The sequence below is a fragment of the Miscanthus floridulus genome, chromosome 15 (genome assembly GCF_019320115.1).
Source record: "Miscanthus floridulus cultivar M001 chromosome 15, ASM1932011v1, whole genome shotgun sequence".
In the NCBI taxonomy this organism is placed as follows: Eukaryota; Viridiplantae; Streptophyta; class Magnoliopsida; order Poales; family Poaceae; genus Miscanthus; species Miscanthus floridulus.
The window spans coordinates 76,816,556-76,840,720 of record NC_089594.1 but is presented as its reverse complement, the minus strand read 5'-3'; the positions used below and the strand labels follow the sequence as shown (position 1 = coordinate 76,840,720).

The following is a 24,165-nucleotide window of genomic DNA, read 5'->3' as shown; positions in this document are numbered from 1 at the left end:
TATATGATGTATCAAAATAAAATAATAAAAGTATTCTTACGAGAATACTATGGAAGATATAGTATAATACAGAGAGAAGTTGGTAGGCTAATAAATCCTAGTTATGGCAAAGAATGTCAATTACGAAAAGAATATCGTGAATTGTTGTCTTGGTATGAAATATGGCAACTTGAAGAAGTGGACAACGAAGAAAATATTGAAGAGTCAATATAGACTCAGTTCAATATCAATATATCTATACAAGAAATATATTTCCTATGTTGATAAGGTGTTATCAACAATTTAGCTGGGGGAAGAGATAACTACAGCCGTGATTGAATACTACATGCCTATCCTTGATTTGATGTTTGCAACATCAATCATTTGGGCGTGGAAGACTATACCAAAGAATATCTAGAAGGATACTACCGTGCGCGATGGAGGACAGCGCACAAGGAATATACAGTCACTCTACTGTAGCTAGAACAATTATTCGCCGTCCAGCTGTCCAGGCAACAGTAAGAAGAGATAATTGAAGACTTCGCCTTGAAGGCTCCTTCAGACAATAAGGCTCGCTCCTTCAGACGATAAGCATGAAGGACACTCCCTTCGTGCTATAAAGCAAGACGCCAGGCGCATTCATTCAGCATCGAAAGCTCAATCAGAAAATCATCGAAGACAATCACCAATGCCTCAGACAATCACTCTCATCCATCACCCACTCCACCAACTCTCCACTCACACATACACCATGAAGACATGATCTCAGAAGCACTCTGAGAATCATCCACCATTAGTAGTAATCACCCATCACCACTGTATCACTCCATCTTTGTAAATTAGAGAATAAATGAGGTCCCCGTGATCTTCCTACGCTTGTAAGGTAATCCCTAAGGTTTGTGCTAAGTGCTTGGGGTTTCTCGAAAGGGAAAGCCGTATGTAAGCTTGCTCTGTGGAAATGAATTAAGCTTTCCTGTTTGAATCCATGCCTTCCTTTAAGCTCGTTCATATGGGGCATGTGGTATGGATATTCTTTGGTATGGTCTTCCACCCCCGAATGATTGATGTTGCAAACATCAAATCAAGGATAGGCATGTAGTATTCAATCACGACTGTAGTTATCTCTTCCCCCGACCAAATTGTTGATAACACCTTATCAACATAGGTTATATATTTCTTGTATGGAACATCTGTGTTTTAATTTTCATCATATTGAAATCTAATATTATGGCCTTTGTCCATGACCACGGATATCCAACATCTCATCATCGTTTTCCTCATAGTCTGATATATGTATATTCATTTTTGACTCATAATCTTTCTTAATATTTTCTTTATAGTCTTTCATTAGATTTTCAAATTTTTCATCTATTTCACCTTTTATCTCTTGTAGGATTTCTTCTTTTATATCTTTCTTCCATTGAAGAGTCATTGACTCTAATTTTTCTTTCATCTTAGTATTAACATATTCTTCATTCAATGGATCTATATCTTTTTTTTACCGCCTCTTTATATGTATGTGGTCTAGACGATCCTTCTTCTCTTATATTTGGCCCTGCCCATATTGGTTTTATTTCATTGGCCTTCCTATATTTTTGGATATAGTCTTTAGCTGCTGGCTCTAAGTAATAGTTTACTCCCAGAATTGTTCTTGCATATGAAAGAGCTTGATCAATATCTAAATATTTTTTCCAAGACACTCCTCCATCTTTCTCTTTTTCTATCTGCTGAGCTATAACTTCTTCAAATGATATATAAATTCCTGGTGTTTTTCCCCTATATATAACATATATGGGTTTTTTCTCTATATTGCTAGATGGTTCTTTTGGTTGTATTTTCCCATTAATTATATGAAAATATCCAGCCAAACTATTTAATATTGCAAGTATATAACCTTTATCTTCTCTTTTATTATTATATTGAAACCAGAAATTGTCTAGAATGCATTCTTGTATATCATCTAGAACAATATGGTCTCGAGGCTTGAATTTATAAGTATTTGGTGGAAAAATTCTTAGCTTATTATCAATTCCAAAGCTAAAACATTCACCCCCAATAGGGCTTGTTCCTCTCTTCATTCCTGCAAAATAGAAGATCATGAAAATATATCAGGTAATGTATTATCTTTGCCTTTTATATGCTCAAATATTACTTTATAACCATTTCCAGTAATAATATCTTCAAATAAGACCCATCGCCTAGTTGAACTTTTCTTACTATTGACTTTATTATAATATCTACATATAGCTTCATAGTCTGTCCTAATTATGAACTCTTTAAATCCTAGATATAATCTAAAAGCATTTATTGCATTTATAATGGCTAAAATTTTCCTATCTGTATTGTTTATTGCTTTTAGCTTGTATTTTACTGAAGCATACCTACATATTTGTTCTTCTAACTTTGGAGAGTATTTGTGTGGTTTTTGCTTTAATATTGCACCACATCCTAACTTAGATGCATCTGTCTCTATAATGAAATAATTATCATCTAAAGGTAACTCTAGGGGTTTTAAATCTTTGATCTTTTTTTTAATAGTTCTTACTAACTTTATATCTTCAGAATTAAAATGTTTTTGCCTATTTTTTCTTAATTTTGCATACAATGGTCCAGCTAACTTAGCTAAATTTTCAATATAATTTCTAGCATAATTGACTATTTCTAAGAATTGCTGTAGGATTTTCTTATCATTCATGACATCTGGAAATTCTAAGATTTTCTTTGTAATATGATCTTGTAAATAGATTTTTCCCTCTCCTATTTCATGACCTAAAAAATTTATCTTTTCCTTACATATCTCCATTTTCCTTTTAGATAATATTAACCCATATTATTCTACCTTTCTAAAGAAGGTTTCCAGATGAGCTATATGCTCTTTATAGGATTTTGAGAAAACTAATAAGTCATCAATATAAACTAATATAAATTCTTGTTTTTCATTAAAAATATTTTGCATTTTTCTTTGAAATAAAGCAGGGGCATTTTTTAATCCTAAGGGCATTACTAACAATTCAAAATGACCTTGAGGACATGTGAAAGCAGTCCATTCTATTGATTCTTCTGCCATCTTTACTTGTCAAAACACTGCTTTTAAATCAAATTTTGAGAAATATTTACTACCTCGTATTCTATTTATCCATTCTTGCTTATTTGGGATATTATAAGCATCATCTATGGTATTATCATTCAGTCTTTTATAATTAATAACCATTCTTGACTTTCCTCTGGCTATTTCAGCATGATTTCTAACTATAAATGAAGCTGATCTATGGGGACTTTGACTTTCTCTTATAGCTCCTAATTTTAGTAATTCTTCAATATGCATCTTAAATTCTTCTATATCTTTAGGTGTTGCTTCTATAGGACTTGTCTTAATTATATAGTCAGGATTTATTATGTTAATTTTACATAATATACCATTCTTGTCCCAATGCTTCATTGGTATTTCTCTGATTATCTGAATATCTTCCAATCTTGTTATAATTTTATCTATATCCTTTTTAGATTTTATATCTCTATACCAATTTGGTGCTAATGATTGAAGACTGATGCATTCTATGCATGAGTTTGCTATATGAAACTCTTCTATATTTTCACCTAGCTCTTCATCTATATGATTTTCAGGGACCTTTTCATCAGATCCTTGGAGTTCTAGGTTGGTCTTTCCTGAAGTAGAATTTATAGTCTTTCGTACTTCTGTTATATGTGGAATGTTGTCTTGATAAGGAATAAATGTTATACCTTGCTCATGTATGATAGTTGTTTGTAAAGAGAATTGTAGAAATCTTAATCCTAATATCATATCATCATGTATCATAGATAGATCTCTTATTATAATTTCATCCATTATATATTTTGTGTTATTTGTTTGTACTTCAACATCATAAGCTAGTTGATTCTGAACCTTTTTTATCCGAAACATATCAGTAGATATTTCTGCTTTATCTTGATCTATTGTATGAACTATTTCTGGACAACCGGTGTCTACTAATGCTAGTATTTTATAAGAGATATTAGGCGTTAATTTTACTTTTATAGGTATTCTTATCCCTATAATTTCTTTAAATGGTAATCTTACTATATATTTGCTACCAAAGTTTATTATGGCCTCTTTTAATTGTATCGCTTTATCATTATTTGTATTTATCATTGCTTGATCCTTTAACTCAGCAAGACCTCTATGATTATCTTCTATCTTATTTGCTTCATTGAATTCTATTTTACTCTTTAGCTCTTCTAATTCTGCTTCTAAGCTATTTATTTTGTTCTCTAAATTTCTGACTCTACTTGCTAATAATTTATCATCTGATTCTAGTTCTACTTCTTGTCTCCATTTTTGGTTAGTAATTCTTAGACATGAAGCACATGCTTGCTTTAAACATTTAATACATGTAAGTCTATTTTCTTGACTAGGGTAGAATATACAAAAAGCACATTTTATATTATAATCACCTCTTCCTTTTATCCAATCTTGTTCATAGTCTTCTTGATTCATTAATTCTATTTTTGTTTCTTTTGAACTATTAATATCTTTAGATATTATATCTAAGCCTTCTATAGCATTATCAAGATTGAGTAAGTCTTCATCATCTAAAGAGTCTATAAAATCTTGGTAACTCTGAGCATTATTTTCTTCTTCTTCATAACTTTCTAATAAAAACTTATTATTAATCTTCTATTGCTCTTCTTCACTGGTAATGTATTCAATATTATTTGTCTGCACAACTTCTTTAACTTTACGAGTCTCTTTGTCTTTAGTTTTTAACTCATCTTCCTGTTTCTTTATCACAACAGGTGTTGTAAAATATTTATACTTTAGTTCTCTATCTTTCTTAATATTATTAAGTCTACATATTTCTCGTCTAAAGTAGAGTCATTTTCTCTTATGGCAGACCATTCACATATCATAGAAGTATTATATTCTTTAGGGATCTTACTTAACTTTTTCTCATAATATTGAATCTGACTGTCTAAATCTTCCATTATTAGTAAAGTATTTGACTAATCGTTATACTGGCAACTTGTTTAAACTTGGCAATATAATTAAATCCCTTAAATTCAAAATATAATAACCAGGCTCTGATACCACTAGGATCGGGGGGTATGTTCTATCGAGAACTCGGATGGATTCGAAATTCGAATTCTAAGATCTCGAATTACTATTTATAGCACTATTCAAATTTGGTGTTCACTATTCAAATTCGCGGTTACTATTCAAATTCGGGATATGAATAGTGCGCGAGAGTGGCTCAACCACTTTACTGTTCAAGGCACGAGGCCTCTAAAAGTATGGCGTGGCGTCGCTTTCACGCGCGAATATTTTATGGATGCTGGATGAGTGAGCGAGTGATTAGTGAATATAAATATTGATATATCGCTTTCGCGATTAGTTAAGGTAGTGCTTAGTGCTTAGTGAATATGCGTATGCGGATGATTATTTCTAAGGATCTTTTGCAGGCTGGCGAGACCAACAGTTCAGCTGGTCGTGAGACTATGCTTGTGACAGTCCTACTCGGTACTCATCGTATGCATCACTAGCTCGCTTTAGAACCAGGCTAGCTCGGTCTACTCCCTCGCTATCCCTAGCCAGCCGTGATTGAATACTACATGCCTATCTTTGATTTGATGTTTGCAACATCAATTATTCGGGTGTGGAAGACTATACCAAAGAATATCTAGAAGGATACTACCGTGCGCGATGGAGGATAGCGCACAAGGAATATACAGTCACTCTACTGTAGCTAGGACAATTATGTCCGTCCAGCTGTCCAGGCAACAGTAAGAAGACATAATTGAAGACTTCGCCTCGAAGGCTCCTTCAGACAATAAGGCTCGCTCCTTTAGACGATAAGCATGAAGGACAATCTCTTCGTGCTATAAAGCGGGACGCCAGGCGCATTCATTCAGCATCGTAAGCTTAATCAGAAAATCATCGAAGACAATCACCAAAGCCTCAGACACTCACTCTCATCCACCACCCACTCCACCAACTCTCCACCCACACACATACACCATGAAGACATGATCTCAGAAGCACTCTGAGAATCATCCACCATTAGTAGTAATCACCCATCACCATTGTATCACTCCACCTTTGTAAATTAGAGAATAAAGGAGGTCCCCGTGATCTTCCTACGCTTGTAAGGTAATCTCTATGGTTTGTGCTAAGTGCTTGGGGTTTCCCGAAAGGGAAAGCCGTATGTAAGCTTGCTCTGTGGAAATGAATTAAGCTTTCCTGTTTGAATCCCTGCCTTCCTTTAATCTCATTCATATGGGGCGATATCTCTATGCTAGGCACCCTAGAGGAGAATCCTCTGCATGTGTTGTTCTCGTGTTAGCCCTGGTAGCGGTATTTGTAGAGAACCCTATGTGCGTAGAGAAGTGTTCCCTTTGGGTGGAACTGTCTGGGGAGACAATAGAGCCTGAGTCCTGTGTGTGCGTGGCTGGGGATAACGAGGGAGTAGACCGGGCTAGCCTGGTTCTAAAGCGAGCCAGTGATGCATACAGAGAGTACCGACTAGGACTATCATAAGCATAGTCGCATGACTAGCTAAACTATTGGTCTCGCCAGCCTGCAAAAGATCCTTAGAAATAATCATCCGCATACGCATATTCACTAAGCACTCACTTAACTAATCGTGAAAGTGACATATCAATATTTATATTCACTAATCACTCGCCCACTCATCCAGCGTCCATAAAATATTCGCGCATCAAAGCGACGCCACGCCATACTTGCAGAGGCCTCGTGCCTTGAACAGTAAAGTGGTTTAGCCACTCTCGTGCACTGTTCATATCCCGAATTTGAATAGTAACCGTGAATTTGAATAGTGAACGCCGAATTCGAAATTCGAATTCTAAGATCTCATATTACTATTCACAGCACTATTCAAATTCGGCATTCACTATTCAAATTCATGGTTACTATTCAAATCCGGGATATGAACAGTGCACGAGAGTGGCTCAACCACTTTACTGTTCAAGGCACGAGGCCTCTGCAAGTATGGCATGACGTCGCTTTCACGCATGAATATTTTATGGACGCTGGATGGGTGAGCGAGTGATTAGTGAATATAAATATTGATATGTCGCTTTCCGCAATTAGTTAAGCTAGTGCTTAGTGAATATGCGTATGCGGATTAATATTTCTAAGGATCTTTTGCAGGCTGGTGAGACCAACAGTTCAGCCGGTCATACGACTATGCTTGTGACAGTCCTACTCGGTACTCACCATATGCATCACTGGCTCGCTTCAGAACTAGGCTAGCCCGGTCTACTCCCTCGCTATCCCCAGCCACGCACACATAGGACTCAGGCTCTATCGTCTCCCCAGGTAGTTCCACCCAAAGGGAAAACTTCTCTGCGCAGAGAACTCTCTACAAATACCGCTACCAGGGCTAACACGAGAACAACACACGCAGAGGATTCTCCTCTAGGGTCCCTAGCATAGAGACATCGCCCCATATGAACTAGCTTAAAGGAAGGCAAGGATTCAAATAGGAAAGCTTAAATCATTTCTACAGAGCAAGCTTACATATGGCTTTCCCTTTCGAGAAACCCCAAGCACTTAGCACAAACCTTAGGGATTACCTTACGAGCACAGGAAGATCACGGGAACCTCCTTTATTCTCTAATTTACAAAGGTGGAGTGATACAGTGGTGATTACTACTAATGGTGGATGATTCTCAAAGTGCTTCTGAGATCATGTCTACATGGTGTATGTGTGAGTGGAGAGTTGGTGGAGTGGGTGGTGGATGAGAGTGAGTGTCTGAGGCTTCGGTGATTGTCTTCGATGATTTTCTGATTAAGCTTTCGATGTTGAATGAATGCGCCCGGCGTCCCGCTTTATAGTACGAAGGGAGTGTCCTTCATGCTTATCGTCTGAAGGAGCGAGCCTTATTGTCTGAAGGAGCCTTCAAGGCAAAGTCTTCAATTATCTCTTCTTACTGTTGCCTGGATAGCTGGACGGAGAATAATTGTCCTGGCTACAGTAGAGTGACTGTATATTCCTTATGCGCTGTCCTCCATCGCGCACGGTAGTATCCTTCTAGATATTCTTTGGTATAGTCTTCCACGCCCGAATGATTGATGTTGCAAACATCAAATCAAGGATAGACAAGTAGTATTCAATCATGGCTGTAGTTATCTCTTCCCCTAGCCAAATTGTTGATAACACCTTATCAACATAGGAAATATATTTCTTGTATAGATATATTGATATTGAACTGAGTCTATATTGACTCTTCAATATTTTCTTCGTTGTCCACTTCTTCAGGTTGCCATATTTCATACCAGGACAACAATTCACGATATTCTTTTCGTAATTGACATTCTTTGCCATAACTAGGCTTTATTAGCCTACCAACTTCTCTCTGTATTATACTATATCTTCCATAGTATTCTCGTAAGAATACTTTTATTATTTTATTTTGATACATCATATAATATTTGTGGGGGTATTAACCCCTATACCCTTACGGCTAAGCTTGGGCTGGCCCGGATCGATGGGTTCAGTCCACCCGAAAGACGACGTGCGGCTCAGTTAACCTGATCGGAGTCCCGCACAAGGAATTAAGATGGATTTGGCGACCAAGCAGGATCCTGGTCGGTTAGAATAGGAATCCTTATCCGGCCACATATGGCAATTGTAACTGACTAGGATTAGTTTCCAGATCTGTAACCCTGCTCCTCGGACTATATAAGGCGGGCAGGGGACCCCTCTAAAAAATATCTCTCATTGACATACTGCAATACAAATCAGATGCAGGACGTAGGTATTACGCCTTCTTGGCGGACCGAACCTGGATAAAACCTCATGTCTGTCTTGCTGTCACCGTCTTGTTTAGGGCTTGCGCATCTGTCTGCCGATAATCTACTACCTTGGGCATACCCCTAGATAGACTGCCGACCATATTTCGTCGACAGTGGCACGCCTGGTAGGGGGTGTGCGTACTGCTCTCCAAGCAAATAAGATGGTCATCATATCTGGCTCCATGGCTACGCCCAACGGCCTCACGTTCACCGTTGGCCAGATCACCTGGACCACCGGCCCTGACGTCTCCATCGCCATGGCCGCGGAGGAGGCATGGATTCAACCCACGCCGACGACTACTTCACCTGCATCGGCTACGGCTCCGACCACGGTGAGCATGACTCCGACCACGGCGAACACGGCTCCGACCACGATGGATCTGGCTCCGACCACGGTACATCTGGCTCCAACCACGCTTACAGCCACGCCGACAACCCGTCATCCGCTTCCCCGCTACAGAGGAAAGCAGATCGACGACACCGACCTGCTCGGCTCCATCGATCGGGTCGACATCAAACTCACTGAAACCCTAGCTCTGGTAAGTACTGATTCAAAGCCAACCTAATGAGCAGGTAACATCTCCCCACAATAGATCTATCCGACCAGCTCGGACCAGTCGTCCTGCATGACTTGGAACAGATCTTGTGGTCGTATCTACTCCTGAGGAGCGCTCCGCTCGTCGCCAGCCAGCCTTCGCGATGGGTCTCCGACTCTGCGAGTACGAAGTCCCGACGGAGAACCACTAGGTCCTAGCCCTACGGCCTGCGGAACGCTGCCTCCAGCTACGCGTACAACCTACGACGCCGCTCGGATCTATGTCCTATACACCGATCTCGGCCGAAGCCATGCAACATCGTCAACATGGTCCGGATTGAAGATTATCAAGAAGGATCCGTCCACACAGTTCGAGAGGGTGACTCCACCTCCTCATCCGGCATCGCATCCAACACATCTGTCCACACCGAGCTTCAGCGTCATGAAGATGAAGGCGTCAAATACGATCTGGATCTACCAGACCACGCCCCGGGTTTCCCCCAATTTCCGTCCTTCCCGCCAAGACGAGGAGATTTGATCCATGTTGTCAGCAACGACGAGCCGCCAGCAGTTGGCGAAACAGAACAAGAAAAAACTACACGTGAAGCATGCAATATTGACCGGTTTAATCGCCGGCAAATCGAAGCTGAAGCAGACCAGGAGGCACGACGCATAAGGCTCCGACCACGTGACCTCAACAATGCTTTCGACAGGGTGGGGGACAAACAAGTCTTCGAGACCCCAAGCGCCAACGTAGCCGTCGCCATGGCGACAATGCAGCGGCTGCCCAACACTCCCGAGACCCAAGCAGTCCGTGATGACATACAAGCTTATCTGACGGCTGCTATGGCTCAGACCGCAGAGATGAACCAAGCCCGGGCTCCATCCGTTTCTGTCGAATCAAGCTACAGCCGTCAATACTCAAGTCGCTCACAGCCACTCAACCAACGTGGCTCGCGCAATAACGACCCATCAGACAACCGTCAAGGTGGAAACGGTGGTCGTGATGATGGTCGGGACGACAACCGCCGCCGGGAGGATAACCGCCACGACGTTCGGGAAGACAACCACCGAGATAACCGCGACAATCGCCGTGATAACCACGGTCGCAGGGCTAATCCAGATGGCAATCGAGATCGCCGCGATGGCAATAACGATCTCCGCCATCACCTCGGTGGACGTGATCTGCGTGCTCGCATCAACCAGAGAGCCGACAATCGTGCATCCCATGAAAGCTATCGCTGTATGGAGTATGACACCGCCCACGGTCCGTCGGGTCTGAAGCAGTTCACTCCACACCTGCGCCAAGTCATATGGCCCAAGAATTTCAAGCTCGAGAAGCTTCAGAAGTACGACGGCAAGGAAAACCCCGAATTATGGGTCATGCTCTACGAAACTACGTGCCGCTCAGCCATGGCTGACGAGCACGTCATGTCTAACTACTTCCCAGTCGCTGTTGGTCATGCAGGTCACCAATGGCTGGTTAGCTTGCCAGCGAACTATTTTGACTCTTAGCAGGAGCTCAGGCAGGCCTTCATCGACAACTTCATCGCTACTTGTGAACAACCCGGCAACAAGTACGATCTGCAACGGATCCGAGATCGAAAGGATGAACCACTGCGCGAGTACGTTTGGCGTTTCTCGGAAATGCGCATCAAGGTCCCATCAATATCCGACAACGAAGCAATCGAGGCTTTTGTCACCGGCCTCCAGCTTCCACGACGCCCTAAGAGACAAGCTCCTCCGGAAGAGACCCGAATCGGTCACAGCGCTTTTGGCCACCGCTAAGAAATATGCGGACGCTGACGACGCTAAAAAGATAATCGTTGAAGAAGCAGCAAGGGTTCCACGCTCCGACCACCCCCCACACCGCGACGATTACCGCGGCAATCGTGGTCGGAACGACAATTTTGACCGCCACAACCAGCGCAACGACTCCCGCGATCACCGTGATCAACGTAATCAGCGGCGCAACCGCCGTGACGATTACAGGAGCAAGCGCGCTCGGGAAGACGACGGCGAGGTCAATACTGTGAAAAAGGGCAGCGGACGTCGAAACTACGAGGACGACTACGCCAAAGCATTGAAGGGACCCTGCCAGCTCCATCCTAAGTCGAGCCACACCATGGAGAATTGCCGCGTCCTCAAGACTATCTACACGCGTCAACAGGCTCTGGATACGTCCGACAAGCCTAACGACGCGGGGGAACAGCGCAACGAGGACAACGACGACGACGATGCAGATCCTCGTCATAAATACGTCAAGCCGACTGATCGCGTGCACACCATCATCGGCGGCAAGGTGTCCATTGAGACCAAACGAGAACGCAAGCTGCTCGCCCGCGCTTGCTTGAACGTGGCAAACACCGACAACCTTCTCACCGATCCACGGCTTCCTCCGTGGTCTCACCGTAAAATCTACTTCAGCAGGAAGGACCAATGGGCCGCCATACCCGAGCCAGGGCGTTTTCCCCTGGTCCTCGATCCTTGCATCAACAAGGTTCAATTCGACAGGGTACTGATCGACGGCGGCAGCTCCATTGATATACTGTTCAAGAACAGCCTGCCCGCTCTGAAAATAGCCCAGGCGGACCTGAAGCCGTACGAGGCACAGTTCTGGGGCGTTCTCCCCGGACAGAGCTCCACACCTCTCGGGCAGATCACGCTACCAGTGTCAGTTTGGGACTCCAGACCACTTCCGCACCGACTACGTCAACTTCGTGGTCGCTGATTTCGACGGCACCTACCATGCTATTCTTGGTCGACCATCGCTCACCAAGTTCATGGCCATACCTCATTACAGGTATCTGGTGCTCAAGATGCCTACTGAGAAAGGAGTTTTAACCCTCAGGGGCAACGTATACGCAGCTTACACCTGCGAGGATGACAGCTTCAAAATAGCAGAGGCCCACGACCTCTCTATTCGCATGGCCAAGACCATGCTCGATGCTAAGAAGACCCCGGCCGACCACCTAGAGATCCCGGAGCTCGAGGCTCTGCGCAAGAACATCAGATCCAAGGAGCACAAGACAATCCAGCTGGTCGAAGGCGATCCCAGCAAAACGGCCCTCATCGGGGCCGACCTGGATCCCAAATAGGAAGACGCGCTCGTTAGGTTCTTGAGGGGCAACGTGGATGTGTTTGCATGGAAACCTTCCGACATGCCCGGTGTACCTCGGGACTTGATTGAAAACTCCTTAAATGTCAACAGCAAAGCCAAACCAATCAAGCAGAAGCTACGACGGTTCGCTCGTGACAAAAAGGAGACGATTAGGGGAGAAGTTACACGGCTTTTGGCAGCCAGATTTATCAAAGAAGTGTATCATCCGGAATGGTTAGCCAACCCGGTTCTTGTACGCAAAAAGAATAATGAATGGAGAATATGCGTTGATTACACTGATCTCAACAAACACTGCCCTAAGGACCCCTTTGGCTTACCTCGCATAGACGAGGTCGTAGATTCAACCGCCGATTGCGAGCTGCTTTCCTTTCTCGATTGCTACTCTGGTTATCACCAGATCGCTCTCAAAAAGGGCGACCAGATCAAGACATCTTTCATCACGCCTTTCGGCGCCTACTGCTACACGACTATGTCGTTCGGGCTCAAAAACGCCGGTGCTACCTACCAACGCGCTATACAGGCCTGCCTCAACGACGAGATAAAAGACGGCCTCGTCGAGGCTTACGTCGACGATGTAGTTGTCAAAACCAAGGAAGCACATACCCTTGTTAACAATCTGGAACGCACCTTCGCAGCCCTTAATACATTCCAATGGAAATTAAACCCAAAGAAGTGCATCTTTGGTGTCCCTTCTGGCATATTGCTCGGCAACGTCGTCAGTTACGACGGCATACGCCCTAACCCGGAGAAAGTCAAAGCTGTCTTAGACATGAAGCCCCCAAAAAAGGTGAAGGATGTCCAGAAGCTCACCGGCTGCATGGCTGCTCTAAGCCGTTTCATATCAAGATTAGGAGAAAAAGGACTACCGTTCTTCAAACTGCTCAAAGCATCGGAGAAGTTCGAGTGGTCGGAGGAAGTAGACGCTGCCTTCACGCAGCTGAAGCAATACCTCACGTCACCTCCGGTACTTACTGCTCCCAGAGAAGATGAAACTCTCCTACTTTACATTGCGGCAACCGATCGGGTGGTTTCCACTACATTGGTGGTCGAGCATGATGAGCCGGGCCACGCCTACAAGGTACAGCGGCCAATTTATTTCATTAGTGAGGTACTCAACGAATCCAAGACCAGGTACCCACAGATTTAGAAACTGCTCTACGCCATACTGATAACATCCTGAAAGTTGAGACATTACTTCGACGGATATCGTGTGGTGGTCATGACCGAGTATCCTTTGGGGGACATCATTCGCAATAAGGATGCGAACGGGCGCATCGTCAAATGGGCAATGGAGCTATGCCCCCTTTCCTTGGAATTTGCAAGCCGTACTACAATCAAGTCTCAGGCACTCGTCGATTTCATCGTCGAGTGGACAGACTTAAGCACTCCCGCCTCTCCGGGATCCGACGAATATTGGATGATGTACTTCGACGGTTCTCTCAACATTGACGGTGCGGGAGCAGGAGTTCTTTTCGTATCACCATCCAAGGAAAAGCTCCTGGTACGTCCTCAGGATTTATTTCCCAGCATCTAATAATGCCGCCGAGTATGAAGCATGCCTGCATGGTCTACGCATTGCGGTTGAGCTTGGAGTTAAACGTCTCTATGTCTACGGAGATTCGGCTTTGGTCATCAACCAACTCAACAAGGACTGGGACACGACCAATGAAAAGATGGACGCATATTGCAAATCGATAAGAAAGCTGGAAGGCAGGTTCTATGGCATCGAGTACATACATGTGGTCCGGGACAAGAACCAGGCAGCCGATGCGTTGTCAAAGTTAGGATCATCCCAAGCCAAAATCCCACATGGCGTATTCGTCCAAGACCTGCTCACGCCTTCCATTGAAGACGAAGATTCAACGACCGACAAAGTTTCAGACCAGCAATTAGTGGCTACGGTTCCGGCGCCGAGCACAACCGAGCCGCTTCCGACCACTCATGAGCCGGACTGGAGAACACCTTTCATCAAGTACTTAACAGACGGTAGCGGTTATATCGATCGAACATAAAATGAACGCCTGATGCGTCGTAGTAAGCAGTATCTGCTTGTCGATGGCAAGTTATGGCGCAAAAACGCTAAGGAGGAAATCTTGATGAAGTGTATAACCCAGGAGGAAGGCAAGCATCTCCTAGACCAAATCCACTCTGGCTCCTGCGGCAACCATGCGGCCTCAAGAACACTGGTCGGTAAGGCTTTCCGAGCAGGGTTCTATTGGCCGTCAGCAGTGGCCGACGCAGAGAAGCTAGTCCGCCGCTGTGAAGGTTGTCAGTTCTTCTCCAAGAGAATTCACGTACCAGCACATGAGATCCAGACGATTCCAGCCTCCTGGCCCTTCGCATGCTGGGGACTGGACATGATCGGGCCTTTCAAACCAGCTCCTAGGAAATTTACATGCGTCTTCGTGCTAATTGATAAGTTTTCTAAGTGGATAGAATACATGCCTCTAGTACAGGCATCCTCAGAGAAAGCTGCTACATTCCTCGACCAGGTCATCCACCGTTTCGGCGTGCCCAACAGCATCATTACTGATCTGGGTACTCAGTTTACCGGGAACGCTTTTTGGGACTTCTGCGATGAAAGGAGCATAGTTGTAAAATACGTCTCGGTGGCGCATCCTAGAGCTAATGGACAAGTCGAGCGGGCAAATGGCATGATCTTGGACGCATTGAAGAAGAGGATGTACAGAGAAAATGATAAAGCTCCTGGAAGATGGCTCAAGGAGTTACCAGCCGTTGTCTAGGGCCTCCGAACTCAGCCCAGTCGTAACACCGGCGTCTCACCATACTTTATGGTTTACGGCGCTGAGGCAGTCCTCCCACCAGATATAGCTTTCAGATCAGCACGGGTAGAAAACTTCGACGAAGGCAAGGTCAATGAAGTACGGGAGCTAGAAGTCAACTAGCGCAGAAGAGAAAAGGCTTGATTCTTGCGTGCGCACGGCCAAATACCTTGCTGTTTTGCGCAGGTACTACAACAAGAACGTTAAAGAGCGTTTCTTCGTGGTCGGGGACTTAGTACTGAAGTGGAAGACGAACCAGGCCTGGTGTCCACAAACTCGCAACCCCATGGGAGGGACCCTTCATGGTCAAGGAAGTCACACGTCCAACGTCTTACAGGTTAGCCCATCTGGACGGCGCGGACGTACCAAACTCGTGGCACATCGACAAGCTTAGACGTTTCTATGCTTAATTACTGAGATATGTACTCTACTTGCATTTTCGATTTACTTTAATAAAGCAATTATGATTCCTCCGACCACTCTAATGTGTCACTCCGAATTTTATGGTCATTCTGACTTAGAACGACGAGATAAAAGATGGCCTCGTCGAGGCTTACGTCGACGATGTAGTTGTCAAAACCAAGGAAGCACATACCCTTGTTAACAATCTGGAACGCACCTTCGTAGCCCTTAATACGTTCCAATGGAAATTAAACCCAAAGAAGTGCATCTTTGGTGTCCCTTCTGGCATATTGCTCGGCAACGTCGTCAGTTACGACGGCACCACTCTTTCTACGGTTTTCGGAGCAGGTCCTATCTCCGGTTCCTCCCAACACGTGCACGGGATCCGCTCTCTACGTCGCGGGTGATCGGCAGGTCCCCCCTGGTTTGACTTGTCCGTGTCCACGTGTGCACAGGTCATGTTACCTCACACTCCGACCACATGCCAACTAGGGCCGCACAAACCCTTCGGGATGATGTGTCGAGCAAAACGGTACAACTAAACAGAACGTTAACACGTTCCCACTTAGTTACACCAACAAAAAAAATTTCAAGCTTAAACACGTTTTGTGTAAAACAAACAAGCTTATAATGATATACAGTTACGTTATTACAAGCTTGCCTGAAGAGGCTCAAGTTTACAATAACACAACTATGTCCTCCTTCTACAGCTCTAAGCCTATTACATTGACTGGTCGGGGCGCATAGCATTTACTGCTCATTCACCTCTGATACCCTACTCGAGTCTAGGGGACTCTTGAGCTAGTCAAGCTGAAGGGGATGGCCCCGCCGGTGCCTGGCTGGTCAAGACCGCAGGCTTCGTTGGTTGGCTTGTAGCCGACGGCATTTCCAGCTGACTTGTCGATGGCATACCCTGCACAGGTGCTGTCCCACCTCCGCACAGGTTAATATCGCCAATTATCTTTGACGACAAGTCCAGCTAGGCCGTTCGAAGCTCTTCGGCCTTGTCTGGGTCTATCTCCTTCGGGTACCCAGCTTCCAAGCATTTGAGATCGATCAGGGGGTAGTGAGCACGCACCATGCTTAGCACATGGGCACCCGTGTACTCACCCGCCTCCTTCACGAAGTCTTGGAACCATCCCCATGCTTGCTTGCATCTCTCGACCAGTCCAAGCTGGGGCATCCTTAGCTCTTCCTCTGTGAGCGCCGGGTCGATAAGGTCGAGGACGGGCACAATGCCAGCTGCCATTTCTTGGCACCGCTTGTTCCACGTGTCCCGCTCCTCGGTGGTCTTAAGGCATTGTGTTTTCCAGTCGTCACGTTCCTTGATCACGGCCTCCAGGTGCCTCTTGGCATTGACTTTCAAAACTGAAAAAAGTACAAGACATCAAACGTGATGACACGACAAGGCAAGCTGGGCAATAGAATGAGAAAGGTGGTCTAGGAGTGCTTACTTCTCAGGTCGTCCTTCATTCTGGTAGTGTGGTCTTGGAGTTCCGACTGGCTGCGTGCCAGTTTCTCGTTGTCCTCCTTCAGGCGACCACATTCTGCAAGCACACGGCTGTTCTCCCCCTGGAGGTGGGTCACTTCAGCATCTAAACCTGCATTACAGCTATTACTGCCAAGAACAAAATAACACAAGTTCCGCACTTGCTATGATACGGTGAAGACTTACCTATTTTCTCCAGCTCTTTGCTTTTGAGCTGGCCGACCAGGTTTTGGTTCTGTGCTTCTCGGTCTGTCTTCTCCTAGGTCGGCGGCTTCGAGTTGGCGCCGTAGGCGTTCCACTTCAGCTGTCAGCTCCTTATTGGTCGTCGTGATTCCTTCTATCTGGTCGAAGCACCTTTTTCGGTATTTTGCAGTTTTCATCAAGTCCTGCATACAGACAAGCTACGTTAGACAGTTCGACTACACAATAGGGTCAAGGGCTCAAGCCAAATATACCTGGACTTCCGTCACCAGACGCTTGGCCGCCCGTTCGACTCTTAAGGTCTCTTCGACCTCTGGGATTTCCTCGTGCATGACCCATTCGTCGTTCCGATAGCGTGACACATATACATGTTGTCGCCTATCTTGGGGACGGCTCAGGATTTCTTCCACTTCATCCTCTTCAGCCTCCTGTTCGGGAGGCGGCACTGGTCTAGAGTTGGCAGACTCCACGACCACCAGGGCTTTCCCACGAGCTGTCGCGTCGGCAACCATGTTTTGGGCAACTTCTGGCTGCTGCTCCTCGGCTAGATCCTGCTCCCTTGGCGTCATGGTATCCGCCTCAGCAGGGTTCGTGCTTGGAGCACTTGTATTCTACTCGGTTGTCTTCTTGACCAGCTGCTCGGGGACTGGCGTCTGGTCGTCCGCCTGCTGAGGCGCAGGCGGAGTCCCTGCCATAGGCTCCTCCACTGCTGGTTGCTGCGCAGTTTGTCCCGCCGTTGTTGGTGAGGACGTTCCGCACCCAGCTAGCTGGTCGGGGCTTTCGGTGGACTGAGATCTAATGAATTCAGAGACAAATTCAGACGATAATAGCATCCAGTACAAAATGCAAAGCTTACATCAAAAATATAGATACTTACAGTTTCGACTTGCGGAAGGATGTGGCGAAGGAACGTCTTCTCGACCGCCCCTGCTCCGCTTGCTCGGCAGTTCCCACCGGGACTTGTTCAACCTCCGGTACGGGCGTCGGAGTAGGATGCGGCATGTTTCCTTCGTCGGTCCTCTGTGCAGCAGTGGTCGGTGCTGTGACCACTGCTAGCTCAGAGGAGCCACCCTGCTCCGTCGGTCCCACCTGCCTTCTCCTCTTTCGGGGGACAAGCCGGAAGATGTCAGCATCCTCTGCTTCGTCGTCCGACAGGGGGAAGATGGCTTGACGTCGTTTGCTGGCAGCCAGACGCTTGCCAGCGGCTCTGGTCGAGGCGTCTTCTACGGTCTCGAGTACCGCCCAGTGAACGTCGCCGGTCCTGGCGCTGGTCTGGGCAGCTGGGTCGGTAGCTTGTGGCCATTCTACACCAGGGGGAGGCAACACGAACACTCCTGCCCGGTCACGGCCATTATACTGAGACACAAAATGAAGGAAAAGACAGTTATTTTCTTGATACAAAATGACTCTACAGTTAAAAGGAAGCGTCATTTACCTTTGGGGGAGGTCGAGCCAGCTTGAAGGCGTGCTCGATGGCGTTCAGTGCAACATAATTCGGATCAGCCAGATTGAACAGCTCTCCAATCCTGGCCTTGATCTCCGTCTTGTCGAGCGGCTCTTTCCTGGTCCTTGTCGGATCCGCGCCACCTTGGTATTTGAAGCCAGGATGAATCCTTTTCTAGGCATGGCTGAATTCGTCGGCTAATGAAGTTGCCGACCACGCTCGGGCCATCAAGCCTTCCCCACGGGATCATCCCGAGCAGTTCGGCCATCTGTTCCAAGTTCTCGGGCTTCTCCGACCAGCTGTTCTTCTTCTCTGGAATTAGCCCCACGTCGCACAGAGTGATGGTGTTCGGCTCTTCACGGATGTAGAACCATTTCTTGTACCACTCGTCCAATGAGGTGTTCCAGGGACAGTGCAGGTATTGGGCCTTCATGCCGTCACGCAAATTCAGATAGACGCCTCCGGCGATCTTCGAGCCACCGCTTCCCTTTTTCCGAAGGCAAAACAGGTGGCGAAAGAGGTCGAAATGGGGCTGGAAGCCACCATACGCCTCGCAGAGATGGATGAAGGTAGAGACGAGAAGAATCGAGTTGGGATGCAGATTGCAAATCCCAATCTCGTAGTACAAGCAGAGACCGTGAAGGAAAGGGTGCACTGGAATCCCAAAACCCCGTTTGAAGAAATCTTCGAAAACCACGATCTCACCTGGTTGTGGATCGGGGAAGCTTTCTCCTTCCGGTGCGCGCCATCCAGCGAGGGCTTTGTTGTGGAGCACCCCCATGGCGACGAGGTCTTCGATGGTTTGCTCGTTGCTCCGAGACTTCCACCACTCCTTCGCCATGATTCCGCCTCTCTTCTGGGCGTCTCTCCTCGCCATTACTCTATCCTTTCTAGGGGGGTGGATGCGGTGGCAAGGTGATTTTGGCACTGTTTATCGGAGGAATAGGGTTTGGCAAGAGGAAGACGAAGGTGGCGGCGGCGAATGATGATGGGGAACGGTGACAGTAACTTGCCAGATCTATATTATAAATAACAAAGAGTACCGTCGTTTCGTTCGCCCAAGAATATTGGGAGTCGTGCGCACGCGCCGCGGACGGTTGTTCACACAACCTCGAAATCTGCGCCAATAAACGCGCTCCTTCGTTAACAGTGTACGCGCCTCTTCGTTAATGGTGTAAGAGGGCCCACACTGACACACCTCAATACAGGTGTCAACCGACTATTTGCCAGAAAAATATAAGAAGACAGAATGACGTACTATACCTATTTGCTTTTTTGACCAGACGTGTCAGACTGGTCAGACTGGACTTGGCAGAGAGTAGAGAAAAATAAATACACAAAATAATAGTACAAGCAGCGCACGCAATCGTGGATTTGCCTTTACCACTACTGTGCTCGGGCACTGTCCAGACCACTTTTGTGCTTGAGGATTGCTCCGACCACGGTCGTGCCCAGGGACTGCTCCGACCATTACCATATTCAGGAACTACTATGACCACCGCTGTGCTCGGGGACTCTCCCGACCACTTCTTGGAGTTTTGCTCTCCTCGGCTACATGTGATTTGTGCTCACATACAGTTGAGAGACATTTATTTGGACCTTGCTACAAGGCTCCTACTTCGCCTTCCAGCAAGCTCGGGGAATACATCGGTACGATGCACCTGCCGGTGCATCTCGTATCGCCTGTACGACGATTGGGTTCTCAACTTAACTGGGAATTCTTTTTAGACCCTGGCACCACGTGCCTGCGTCACCTACTACCAGGCTCGGGGACTAAGTGGGCACACTTCACCTTGCGGTGAATGTGTTTGTTTAAATCGATCCCTGTGCTTTGAATGATTATAAGGATTATTAATATGCTCGGGGACTGCCCCGACCACTGCTTGAATAATGGTTCTCCTTGGCTACATGTGATTTGTACTCACATACAGTTAAGAGACATTTCTTTAGACCTTGCTACAAGGCTCAAAAATTTGCCTTCCAGCAAGCTCGGGGACTACGTCGGTACGATGCACCTGCCGGTGCATCATGTTTTGCCTGTATGGCAATTCGGTTTTCAACTAAACTATGAATTCTTTTTAGACCCTGGCACCACGTGCCTGCGTCACCTATTACCAGGCTCGGGGACTAAGTGGGCACACTTCACCTTGCGGTGAATGTGTTTGTTTTCGACCCCTACGCTTCTGATGTTCAAGGACGCTATGCTTCAAGACCACTTACATTTCTTTTCAGAAATACAAGTGGGCACACTTCTCAGGACAGAAATCTTTTCTTTTTTCTTAGGAGCACCATACATTCTTCGGACAACCCACTTCTCCGGTGATGACGGTGGTCGGAGGTGTCAAGGATCCAAGCCTCGCTTGTCGGAGAAGGTTAAAATGGCGTGTCGCAGCATAATACATGATGCTCGGGGACTAGCTGTGGGGGTATTAACCCCTATACCCTTACGGCTAAGCTTGGGCTGGCCCGGATCGATGGGTTCAGTCCACCCGAAAGACGACGTGCGGCTCAGTTAACCTGATCGGAGTCCCGCACAAGGAATTAAGACGGATTTGGCGACCAAGCAGGATCCTGGTCGGTTAGAATAGGAATCCTTATCCGGCCACATATGGCAATTGTAACTGACTAGGATTAGTTTCCAGATCTGTAACCCTGCTCCCCGGACTATATAAGGCGGGCAGGGGACCCCTCTAAAAAATATCTCTCATTGACATACTGCAATACAAATCAGACGCAGGACGTAGGTATTACGCCTTCTTGGCGGCCGAACCTGGATAAAACCTCATGTCTGTCTTGCGTCACCGTCTTGTTTAGGGCTTGCGCATCTGTCTGCCGATAATCTACTACCTTGGGCATACCCCTAGGTAGACTGCCGACCATATTTCGTCGACAATATTCAGAAGCAAATTTGGTATTTCCTTCTAATTCTTTTGCTTCACTGAAAATTCTCCAATTATCATGGTTTGTATCTTTTATGAACAACTCTTCATAATTTTGCCATGAGTCTGAAGTCCATGTAGTAGGAAATGTGTATGATCCCTTTGTAATATATATCATGGCATGCTGGTCTTATTGGTTGTGTAAATTTTGGTGGATTAGAACAAAACTTAATTTTGTATTTCCCTTGAATACATGCTAATTTCTTACAAGCTTCTTTGAAAGCTATTCCAAGTTCTGATTGGAAAATTTCTTCAAGTGTACCATATATATCATGGACTAATCCATGATCAATAATAGTTTGTAGGGAGATATCATCTCCAATATTTCTTTGTATACTTCTGAAATATTTTAAATTTATATCAGCCCTCAATATTAAGAATCTTTGATGAGGCTTAACCATTAATTTATCATCGAGATAAAGTAAAGGAAAAGTATTTGCATTCACAATTATTCCTAGATGTCTTTCTTTACCTTGGTACAATTTCATAAAGTATTTTTGTATATCATGAAAGGTTTTGTAATGCCTTTCAGCATATTTCTTCCAAATTATATCTTTAACATCACGAGTAAAGTATGACAAAGTTTGTTCAGTCTTAAAACTTAATCTAGGAATGAGAAACTCTTGTGGAATATTGTTTAAATATTTGTTTCTTTTTTCCTCTAGAATTACTTCTTTTTCTGATTGCACTTTATTTTCCTCATATGGTATTTTAGTTTTTGAATCATTTTTCATATCACTTTGTTGTTTTAGACATGACATACAAGCTTGTCTTAAACATAGTCTACATGTTGCTCTTTTTGCCGGATCTTCATAATATATGCAAAATACACATTTTATATTAGAATCACCTTGTTTATGATCCCACTTGTGTTCGCAATTTCTTTGATCCATCATTTCTATCTTTAATCCTGCTAACTCATCAATTAAGTCTAGCTCTTCATCACTTGATTCTTTTTCTTCATCATATTCTATTTCATCTGTCTCTATAATTGAGTATATCGATTCATCATCCATTATATCATCATCACAGACTAAAATATTTTCATTCACACTATCTATTATTTGAACCTTTTCTTGTTCTTCTTGCTTATTGGAATACCTTTTCTTGTCTTTGTTAGGATAAATTTTGCTTAAGTGATTTGGCGAGTTGCAAATAAAGCATCTACATGAACTATCATAATTTTTTCTAGGATTATATCTTCTTACATTCCTTTTATGGAGGAATGGAGCTCTATTATCTGATCTTCTAAGAAAATAATGTCTCTTTGTCCTTACATTTCCTTTATAATTCTTAGGATATTTGATCTCTCTTCTCCATATGTTAATGGTATTTGGACTATTTTATTGCAAAAATTATAATCCGGTTGCTTCATTGATCTTTGGGCTTGTATGTTCGTGCATATTTTTCTTAACTGTTTGAAAACGAATGTTATAGCCTGAGAAATATTATATTCTTTACCAATAGTTTCTTTTTTATATTCTTCAAATATCATAGACCCGAAAGGATCTGGTAATTTATTGAAATATCTTTCAACTATACCTTGATTATAGCCTTGCTTAGAAGTCGTAGCATTATACAAATAGTGTTGAGAAAATTCTTTTATTCCTTTCCAGCTTGTTACTGATAATTTTTCTATTTCTTTTAATCTTTCATTCTGTAAAATAGTAAATCCTAATTTAGGATCTTCTCCTACTACTATGCTTGATATAATATTTGCAAAATTATATGGATTACTACCAGCCATTTTTAATTGGGCATAATGGCTAGGGAAAGCTTCTACCCATTGTTCCCATAAGACTTTGACTGATTCACCTAAAAATGTTTCTAAATATGTAATCATATCTTCTACTCTATTTTTAATATTATGCTGATTTTGTATATACTTTTGGACTATCAATCCTTTCCATATGCTAATTATATTTGACCAATCTATAGGATCATGTGCTGCTAAATTTAATATGGCACCATCGCTTCTATAATTCTAAAATTGTACTTTCTTTTCAAATTCTCTTCTTTTTGAACCCATATGCTTATATTGTCCAGGTATATATCTATATGCAGGCTCTTCTTTTTCTGGTGGCCAAGTTCCTGGTTTTCTAGTTGGTCTCTCACTTTCTCCTTCTATCTTTATTTTAGGTCCTCGTCTTCTTTTTGATATACTTGGATCTATTTCCATTGCTTCTATGGCATTATTTTTATGCAACTCTTTATTTTCTAAGGAGTTTATGAGAGTTATTGTGTTGTTACTGCATATCTCAATTGCTTCTTCATCCTCTTCTTCATAGCTTTCTAGTAACAACTTATTATTAATTTCCCATTGCTCTTCTTCGCTTATATCATTCTCTTCTATGTCTTTTATCTTATCCTTGCTATGTTCTATTTCTTTTTGGGCTTCCCTTACCATGTTATCTATTTGTTTTGACACAAATTTATTTTTCTTTATTGGAATGCTAAATT

At 44.4% G+C, this 24,165-nt stretch overlaps 1 pseudogene; it reads right to left on the bottom strand.

Moving 5' to 3' along the window:
- Nucleotides 1–2,053: 2,053 nt before the first annotated feature.
- Nucleotides 2,054–24,112, bottom strand: LOC136507713 (uncharacterized; annotated as a pseudogene).
- Between the last annotated feature and the right edge of the window lie 53 nt (nucleotides 24,113–24,165).